The sequence below is a fragment of the Oreochromis niloticus genome, linkage group LG12, assembly GCF_001858045.2.
Source record: "Oreochromis niloticus isolate F11D_XX linkage group LG12, O_niloticus_UMD_NMBU, whole genome shotgun sequence".
Lineage (NCBI taxonomy): Eukaryota > Metazoa > Chordata > Actinopteri > Cichliformes > Cichlidae > Oreochromis > Oreochromis niloticus.
Window position 1 is genome coordinate 2,746,885 of NC_031977.2, and position 10,499 is coordinate 2,757,383.

Genomic DNA, 10,499 nt, shown 5'->3' on the forward strand with positions numbered 1-10,499 from the left:
TGAAAAGGCAATTACAAACCTTGACATTTCAAATGGAAATATTACAGTAGACCCATCAGAGATAATGCATTTAAAATGTTTTATGAAACATTATATAATTCTGAATACAACAACGCAACTACAATGCAATCTTTATTTCTAGATAAAATTGATATACCAAAAATTTCTAAGGAAATCAAAGAAAATGTTGACAGGCAAATTAATATTCATTTTAATTAATGATTTTTATTTTTTAATTTATTGTCTATTAATTGTAGTTGTATTTATGATGTATTTTGGTTTTATGAAAATGTATATTTTATTGTATAACGTATCTATTTTTGTTGTAAGCCCAGCAAGGGACAATTGTTGAAAATTAGCAATGGCTATAAACTTATGTGCGTCACATCAGTTTCATGTTTTGTTCTTGGACTATGTTAAACTGCACTGTCCTTTTTAAATAAATAAATTCAAATTCTTGATGCTATAAACTATCTAAATGCTGGTAAAACAGCTGGCCAAAAGGACGCCCAATTGACCTTGACGGCCCCTCTTAGATATGTATATACAGATTGCTTTAATACTGGTAATCTTACTGCCTCATTGAGGGAGTCCCCCCCACACACACACACATACACACATAAAACATATTAAGGATTAATATTACATTAACATAAAACTGTTGTCGGAACCATACTGAATTTCGCCAAAGAAACACACACACACATATGAAGAGAGAGTGAGTATGCATAGTATGCAAACAGCTACCAAACTGCCATCATAATTCATCAAACAGGACAAATCAACAACTGACAATGACTAATTAATATTAAAATCTGTAACATAATGTATTGTTTGGAGTTTAGTCTGTTATTGTTACTATTTTTACCATTTCTTCTTGGAGCAACTGTAATCCACATTATTTCCTTAGGGATTAATAAAGTATGATTCTGATTCTGATTGTTTCAGGATGACCTGCCATTATCCAATGACACATCTGCTTACCTGTATCTTTTGTTCGTTTCTTCTCCTCTTCTTTTCTCTTTTTTCTAAACTAAGCACCTGATGGCTTTGAACTTTTCTTGTCCATCTTCCATTAGTTTTAATTTTGCACTCCAGTATGAACACAAATCCCCCAACTCGAGGATCACCACAACATAACCTAATAGACCTACGCCTTAGTTCACAGATTCACTTTGTCTAAGGTGTATTTCTGGGATTTCACACAACCCAGGATTCAGATCATGAATACATAATGGGCTTGGATTTAGATCATTATGAATGAAATGTGCTCTATTTGGAAGCAGCCGGCCCCTCCCCTTTCCACGCATTGTGTGTGAGACTTTAAATCATCAAACTGTAAATTTTAAATTGTCATTGATCCCTTTACCCCGAGTCCTAAAGCGTATATTTATTTTCTTACTCTTCTTATATTTATTGTTTGTTTACTTGCACCGCTGTAACTGGAGCCCCGTCGTCTCGTCTCTCTATATACTGGACTGTATGTAGCGGAGATGACAATAAAGTTTACTTTGACTTCAGCAGCGAGCAGGCGCACCGAGGGCTCTCGCGCTCACTTTTCGCGTAATGAATTTGGAAAAAAACACCGGTGCAAATTATAAGTCTGTATCATAATGTCTGGTGTTTTCGTGTTTGTTGGTTTGTTTTTATTTTGTTTTATTTTGCGAGTTGATTATTAGATGCTGCTCCAGCCAGCCAGAGAATCTCCCGCCGCCCCGCCTCTCCTCCCTGTGCCGCAAGCAGCAGGCGCACCTCGCAAACGGAGGGCGCCCTTACTCCCAGCAAATGGGCGATAGAAAACCGATCGGTGCCTATGACATTCCCAATATGCGCAGGCTGATGTCGGGCAGCATGAGTACGAGCAATTTTTTTTTTTTTTTGCCGATGCCCGTGATGCCGCCCCGGGCAACCGCCCGTGTCGCCCGTATCAAAAACCGCTACTGATAGAAGATGATCGAAATGGATTTGTTTAATATAGGCAGATTAGATTCTTCATTTCTAACCCTAATCCCAGTTAACTCCTCTAGAGTTAATGTTGAAAAAATGTAACAAAGGCTTAATTTGACTTCAAATGACTTAAATATCAATATTTCTGAGGATACATGGAAGTCAATCTGTTTAAAATCACAAAAACAATTGATTAATAGTAACTTAAAGGTATTACAATACAACTGGATCATGCAAACATATGTAACACCGGTGAAATTGAACAAATATAACAACAGAATTCCAGATACATGTTTTAAATGTGGAGAAGCCCATGGGACATTTTTCCACTGTATATGGGAATGCAGAATTGTCTGCGCATTTTGGCAGGAGGTGATGAACAAAATAAACCAAATTTTAACTACAAAGATCGCTTTAGATGCAGAAATGTTGCTACTACATATTTATCCTAAAAATCTTAAACTAAGAGCCCATATAATTAAGTTTATGGATTATTGTACATTACAGGCAAAACGTATAATTGCATTAAACTGGAAAAAATCAGATCCTCCTGCTATTGGTGCTTGGATAAATTCTTTGGCACAATGTAAGGCAAGGAAAAGGATAACTTATTTTCTCAAAGACAAGTTAACATATTTTGATGATACTTAGTAGCCATTCAAAAAATTTATAAAAGATGCAAACAGCACATTTGTGCTCATTATGTCTAATTAGTTTAGTTTTGTTGTTGTTGTTGTTTTGTTTTTTTGTTGTTGTTTCTTTCATTATGTATAAATGTCAAGGACCTGGGTCTGGGGACCCAGGGTTCTCGAATAGTTGATGGACAGATGTATGTTTGGTGTTGCAGGTTTCTGTGTGTGTGTGTGTGTGTGTGTGTGTGTGTGTGTGTGTATGTATATACATATACGTATACATATATATGTATATACATTTAATATTCCTTTATTGGGTGAGAAAATCAGACCATGTCATAACTGCTTTAAGTCATACAGAATAGATATCAGAGCCTTAAACAGGCTGACTTCTGTTAGATCGGTCAAACTGGGCAGAAAGTATACAAACACATAACATCCTTATAGAATATGATGTAACACTATAGATCAACTTTCCTCAAAATATCTAAAGCATATAAACAATTACAGCAATATGATGCAACAAACAGCAGTACTACAAATCCAAAAAACTCAAAGCTTCATAGAACTGAAACAAACATGGACATTTATTTTTAGGTCCATTCTGCTGCTGATACATACTTTAGGTTTCTGAATATTAAACTTGTTACTGCCTTTCATAGTGTGTAACTTGAAGGCCCTGAGTACTTTCTCCCACACTGAAAACACTGGAATGATCAATAAAACAATATTTGCTGTTTTTGTGACACACTACTAAAAATATAAAAAGCATACAGTACTTGGTTGAGACGGAGCATTTTAACAACAAAAGTATAGATAACCCCTCCCCCCTCCCAAAATGGTTTGTTCCAGCTCGCCCCCACTCTGGCTCTAGGGTCGTTGCTGCCAGAGCGATGGTAGCTGAGACGCAGCGGAGCGGAGATAGAGTGCCTGGATTAAAACAGGACATATTAGCAGCATTTAACCTTCAGTAACTCTTTATGTAGTTAGATAGGAGTCATGTTTCTTTTTAGCTGAAAAACCTTACACCAGGTAACCTGCAGTGTTGAAAACGTGTTTTCCAATGATGTTTGCTACCCTACAATCTATGGAACGCCAGGACTGCCATAATGAATTACTTAAATACACCATTAAATAATTAATTAAATGTGGCAATAATTAATTAAAATGGGAATTAATTAATTAAATACATAGTTATGACACATGTAATTAATTAATTATTGACACATTTAATTAATTATTTATGTATTTCACATTTTAATTAATTATTGACACATTTAATTAATTAATTATTGACACATTTAATTAATTATTTGTGTATTTCACATTTTAATTAATTATTGACACATTTAATTAATTATTTAATGATATATTTATTTATTTCATTTGGCAGTCCTGGCGCCTGGCTCTCACCATGAAATAATTTTATCTGTCAGCCTCACCCATCAAACTCAGGGGGCGGGGTTAACGCTGATCGACTCAAAACCATTGCTTTGGCCTGGTGGCCATTGTTTTTAGCCCACAACAACCGGCAGAACTGAACTTTGAAAAACCCTGTTTGTGTGTCACCAAAAACAGTTTTAATATTTTTTTAGCCGAGAATGTAGTGGTTTAATCTTCATATGTCTGGTCGGTTTGTCAAGATACAGCCTCTTTGCAAAAGTGCTTCGATGATTTCGGAGATGTCTGGCCAGTCTCACGGCAAAGCGTGGGATAGACCCGCTCGCCTCGCAAGTAATCGAGCTGTTATTACCGCCGACAAAGCGCAGGCCCCGGTACACAGCTGTAATAACCCCCGCTGACACTGACTTATTTTACTGAGGTTATATTTATCGGGGTGTTATTTCCTGATGTTCGTATGTGTCCTACGTGTTTCAGTCGCCAATTCTGAATTATAACTAACATTAAAAACATGTTTAAGGAGGAGGGAGAGCAAATAAATTCGATTAACAGCTGATCTTTGGGTTTCTGTTCAGTAATCAGCGTGACCTGCGTATAAACGCAGAAGAGAGATAACGTTGGTGTTTCCGTCATGTAGTAGCTGCTGGCTTTAACTGTACAAAGGTGGTTCGACACTATGAAACACATACAGACTTCATGATGTTGGGCTAATATTTTTATTGTGAATATTAATCATGAGGGTAAACGGACCTGTATACCACGGAGCAAGATCAGCATCTCCATGACATCTTCAGATCTCTGAGTTAACACAGAGTTTCCCAGCTGACTATCTAACTGTCATCTACGAATATGTCACGGGTCATATCAATATGATTTTACAGAAAAGCATCCTTAATACTGCCAACTATTCCAGAGACGTGAAAATCTACAGCATAAAGAACACAAAAATATAGCAGTCTAACGCAACACTGTAACAGAGATGAACCGTCAGTTTGTCGCAGATCAAAGTGGAATGAAAGTGATTGGTTGAACAGTTCGTGATCTGTGTTATCTGCATTTTCATCAGTGTAAGAGACTCAGCAGCAGATTAGACTAACAGTTATACATTTAATAAATTACCAAATGAATCCACGATCGAACCTGTTCCGACAGTTTGAGTTTGTATTCCCTCAGCTGCAGACTCGCTGCTGTTTAAATGTTTGACAGGAAGATTAGATATAAAGCAAACGTCAAACATAGACTCAGTCTGCGGTCACATTTGATATGAGGCCAGCACGGATATTGGCTGTGTCCTGTTTTAAGATCATACATGTAAAATTGTTGTCTGACCTCCGTCGATCCAGCCGCTCAGAGTCCGTGGTTACCATGGTTACTGCATAAGCAGCTATAATGTAAACATTACGCAGCATGGGTGTTTATGTTTTTCATTGCAAAAGAACTGTCTGAATGGTTAACTGACATTAACTTGGATAAATTATAGTTAAGGAGTATCACAGATAACGCCCATGTGAGCTGCTGAAATAAGTAGGCTATTACTGAAATATACGTGCTATATCATAAACTACAATATAAATAGGGAGGTCCTATTAACATGTTTAGTTTTAAAGGACACCTTCCTGCCTTTAGTCTCATTCATGAGCAGTATTAGTTTTCTTCTAACATCCAGAAGTCTGCACGATGTGTTTCATAGTTTGTAACAAACCTTTTACAGTTAAACATAACATGACCGAAAAAGAAAAGAGAGAGAGAGAGAGAGAGAGAGAGAGAAATCACACAAATTATATGTTAAGCTCATTTATTTTTAGTTAAGTAAACTCTAAAAATTCTAACATAGCTGGTGCTTAGAATACAGTTAAATAACTATTAAAAACAGATGATATAATATTTCTGTCCAGGTTGCAGTCTTCATGATGAACACGCTGTTGCAAACTCTGCTCCTCTCGGTGGAAATGCGCCTTCTCTTTCCTCTTTGTATAAAAACATTTTAAAAGTCAATTTAATCTCAAAATTCACTGTTAAATCCGAAACACACCAGATAAAGAAAAGCGAATAGTTCAGTCTAACACATGTGCCAGTGAACCATTAAACGTCTGTAAAACTATGCAGTTATGAAACGTAACTTTAACCTCAGCCAAACCGATTTGCTCAGTTGTAAATAAAACAGCGAAGTAAACGTGACCCGACAGACAAAACCTGAGTGAATTAAGTCCAGCGTTTAACCACTGAGAGCTAAAACTCAGGTGAGGTTTCAAAGCTGTGTGCAGGTAATTGGACATCAGCTGCCGATAAAGTGGGTTCGCCTACAAAGTGCTCTGTAAGAAAACAAGCTCCAGCAGCTCTGCGCTCGGGAAAAATACTATATTTACTTATGTTGTGCAGAAAAATGCGCTGACATTGCGTTATATCGAGCACCGGCTGCCCAGTTAAACTGTGACTATCACCAGGTAACGTGGGCGTGTTTCTTGAATTAGCAGCAGGTGTTAAACAGCTGACAGGTGAGGAGGAGGATGCATGCAGGTAAACTGAGGGCCTGCTGAGCTGATCGCTGGTGTCGTGAGAAACATGTCAGCTCGTTCTTTATGTTACAGAAGCACAGAGACACAAGACCAGGCGGAAAGAGACGATCGTTCGGTGAAAATGAGAATCTGCGAATGCAACATGTGGAACGCGGAGAGTGGAATATGTAAACAAACCGGTTGACGTAACCCCCCTCGGTGCACTCTGCATGCTGACTGTTAGCAGAGCTACTGAAATCTCTGAAAACATCTGAGCACTTTTGCAAACATGTTCTATGTTGACAACCTGACCAGACGTGAAGATTACGGCGCGACATTCGCGGCTAAAACACTGTTAAAAGTGTAGTTGGTGACAGAAAAACGGGGTATTTTAAAACTACACCACCACCATTGCTGCCTGTGATTTGAAACGCATTCTGGGATACCTGGCTGCCTCAAGTCTACAGAAGCGATCGATTATCTAGGATCGACCTGTTTTGACTTACATTGCACGGCAACCAATCAAATGTTAGAGAAGCTGCATGGGCAGCGTTAACCCCGCCCCGTGAGTTTGATGGGTGAGTCTGACAGATAAAATTAATTCATGATGAGAGCCAGGCGCCAGGACTGCCAAAATGAAATAAATAAATATATCATTAAATAATTAATTAAATGTGTCAATAATTAATTAAAATGTGAAATACACAAATAATTAATTAAATGTGTCAATAATTAATTAATTAAATGTGTCAATAATTAATTAAAATGTGAAATACATAAATAATTAATTAAATGTGTCAATAATTAATTAATTACATGTGTCATAACTATGTATTTAATTAATTAATTCCCATTTTAATTAATTATTGCCACATTTAATTAATTATTTAATGGTGTATTTAAGTAATTCATTATGGCAGTCCTGGCGTTCCATAACAATCCGTCCTACTCTGTAGTAAATTCAGCGACATTTGACCATCCAGTTGCTCCCACTGAAATGTATACAGCCTATTTAAAATCTAAAACTTAAAATTGTCCGTAGCCTGCTGTTGTTACCACTGTCCTGTTTGAAATGGATACTAACTAGCTAACTGACTGAATGCCCATTAACCTTATAACTCCTGTTGTGTGTGTGTGTGTGTGTGTGTGTGTGTTTGTGTACAGAGAGACAGCCAGGTTCATAACGGATATAAGGACGTTTTTTCAAAAACAGGAGCCACATTCAGGTAAAAGTGTAAGAACAAATGATCCATCAATAAAGGATAATGTTGGATCAGTGTTTCAATATTTTATATCTTTTATTAGATGTTCATGTGGTTTGGTTATTTGCCTTTTGGTTGAAAGTACACTGAGAGAGGACTTTTCGTTAGTGATCTTAATAATTTTTTTTTTTCATATTAATGTAATTTTTTCATCTAATTGAATACAATCTATTTGTGTATGATTGTCAGTCCAAAGAGGGAGAGAGGAAAGAGGGAACGTGAGGAGAAAGTACAAGGTCAGGAAGAAGCAGGTAAGAAAACAGACAGGGAACAGTGACAGGCAAAACAGAAACTATTTAACTGAATTAGAGAAAAAACCTGATTTTACTCATACAGTCTGGAAGTTGTGTTCTCCCTATATTAAAGCTGCTATACAGAATCTGCAAAACAAACTGGGTTGAAACATTTTTGACCCTCTTTAACAACATTCCAACATAACATTATCATTGATTGGGGAGATTAAAATTAATGATATATTTTTATGTGGTTCAGCCACAACTCTACTAAAACCTCAGCCAGTAATAGGTAGGCCAACTTTTGGACTGTCCAGTTGTCTGTATGACTGCCGCATACAGACTTATGCGGCAGAGAAACACTTATCAGTGTTTCTCAAACTTTTTACAGTGTGTACCACCTGAGAAAAATGTCAAGCTCTCCCAAGTACCACTATGAAAGCATAAAACTCATAAATCTTACAACACAAAATTAGTATTATTAAATTAGTTAAATTAGTATCTGCACTAAAGATTTTTTCATACATTGTATACATTCTACCACAGGCAAAGTTGCCTCCATTTTTATAGTTTTTTATTAATATTTTGTAATAATTTATTCTGTTTTGGGAGTGTTTTTTATGTATCTGTATTATATTATACATACACATTAAAAGTGAATCTCTGTCCAAATGCACTCAGTTTACTTCTTACTCACTATGAGCATCATTTAAATAACCTTTATCAGATTTGATGGTTTTGTTACAGACTTTTCAAAAAAAGTGTTTTGCCTTTCTTTCTCAATTGTGGGGATTAAATTGTGTTAAAATGTACAAAACAGTGGTGTCATGTTTTGTGACGAGGACCCAGGCAGAGAGAGACTTGATGAATTTAAGAATCTTATGATTTAATAAAGAAATTTGCAGACTTGCACAGAGATGGTAAAATTATGATGACTGATAGCGGAGATGAAGACAACAGACGATGAGGACAGGGAGGAACAGGGGTTTAAATGCACCAAGGAGACAGTCAGAGGAAACTCGCCACAACTGGAGACATTTAAGGATGCAGGGACTGACAGAGACAATGAAGAAGTCTCATCGTGATGAGTAAAGTTTTTCTTGCCTGGCTGGGCAGCTCTCTGGGTGCTCAGCACCCCCAAAGCTCTGATCCTAGAATCGCCCCTGGCATACAGTACTTGGTTGAGACGTAACATTTCAACAACAAAAGTATAGATAACACCCCCCCCCCTTCCCAAAATGGTTTGTTCCAGCTACTCTGATACGCAGCGGAGCGGAAGTGTAAGTGACTGGCTGAAAACAGGACATATTAGCTACATTTAACCTGCAGTTACTCTTTATATAGTTAGGTAGGAGTCAGACCATGTTTCTTTTTAGCTGAAAAACATTACACCAGGTAACCTGCAGTGTTGAAAACTTGTTTTCCGACGATGTTTGCTACCCTACAATCCGTCCTGCTCTGTAGTAAAATCAGCGACATTTGACCGTCCTGTTGCTCCCATTGAAATGTATACAGCCTATTTAAAATCTAAAACTTAAAATTGTCCGTAGCTTCTGTTGTTACCACTGTCCTGTTTTTGTAAATGGATACTAACTAGCTAACTGACTGAATGCCCATTAACCTTATAACTCCTGTTGTGTGGTGTGTGTGGATGGTTGTGTACAAAGAGACAGCCAGGTTCATAATGGATATAAGGAAGTTTTTTTCAAAAAAAAAGGTGCAACATTTAGGTAAAAGGGTGTAAGATCAAATGATCCATCAATCAAGGATAATGTTGGATCAGTGTTTCAGTATTTATATCTTTTATTAGATGTTCATGTGGTTTGGTTATTTGCCTTTTGGTTGAAAGTACACTGAGAGAGGACTTTTCATTAGTGATCTTAATAGTATTTTTTTCATATTAATGTAATTTTTTCATCTAATTGAATACAATCTATTTGTGTATGATTGTCAGTCCAAAGAAGGAGAGAGGAAAGAGGGAACGTGAGGAGAAAGTACAAGGTCAGGAAGAAGCAGGTAACCTGCTTCTTCCTGACCTTCCTGAGCACCCAGAGAGCTGCCCAGCCAGGCAAAATAAACTTTACACGTCACGATGACACTTCTTCCCTGTCTCTGTCAGTCCCTGCGTCCTTAAATGTCTCCAGTTGTCCCGAGTTCTCTATGGCTGTCTCCTTGGTGCATTTAAACCCCTGTTTCTCCCTGTCCTCGTAGTCTGTTGTCTTCGTTTCCGTTATCAGTCATCATAATTTTACCATCTCTGTGCAAGTCTGTAAATTTCTTTATTAAATCATAAGATTCTTAAATTCATCAAGTCTCTCCATGCCTGGGTCCTCGTCACAAAACATGACATCACTGTTTTGTACATTTTAACACAATTTAATCCCCACATCTGTGAAAGAAAGGCAAAACACTTTTTTGAAAAGTCTGTAACAAAATCATAAATCTGATAAAGTTTATTTAAATGCTGCCAACAAAGAATGGATTGGAATATAAAAAAATACATATCCTAACCTTAAATCCTGGGGGAGA